Below are 299 nucleotides of genomic sequence, written 5' to 3'. Positions count from 1 at the left end.
TCGTCCTTAGCGAGAAAACGAAACCGCTAAGTTCCGAGCATCCGGGAAAGGGCATCTCCCGTACCAGCGGGGGCTGGGGCGGAGGCTGGGGTGGGTGGGGGGCGCGCTTAGGACCACTGGCCCGCTGCCCCACCCAGGGGTTTAAAATCGACCCCCCCGCTCCCGCCCCCTCCCGGCGGCCCCCTCGATGCCCAAACTGCTCCCCGACTCTTCCCTGCTCAGAGGCCGGCGGCGCGGAGGCGATCGCGTTCGTATTTTTTTCCTCCGGGGTTTGTCATGGAAACGCTGACACCACCTCG

Source organism: Echinops telfairi, unplaced genomic scaffold, assembly GCF_000313985.2.
Source record: "Echinops telfairi isolate 266 unplaced genomic scaffold, ASM31398v2 ScPeMD7_2;HRSCAF=8, whole genome shotgun sequence".
Taxonomy (NCBI): Eukaryota; Metazoa; Chordata; class Mammalia; order Afrosoricida; family Tenrecidae; genus Echinops; species Echinops telfairi.
Note: the sequence above shows the minus strand (reverse complement) of the source record.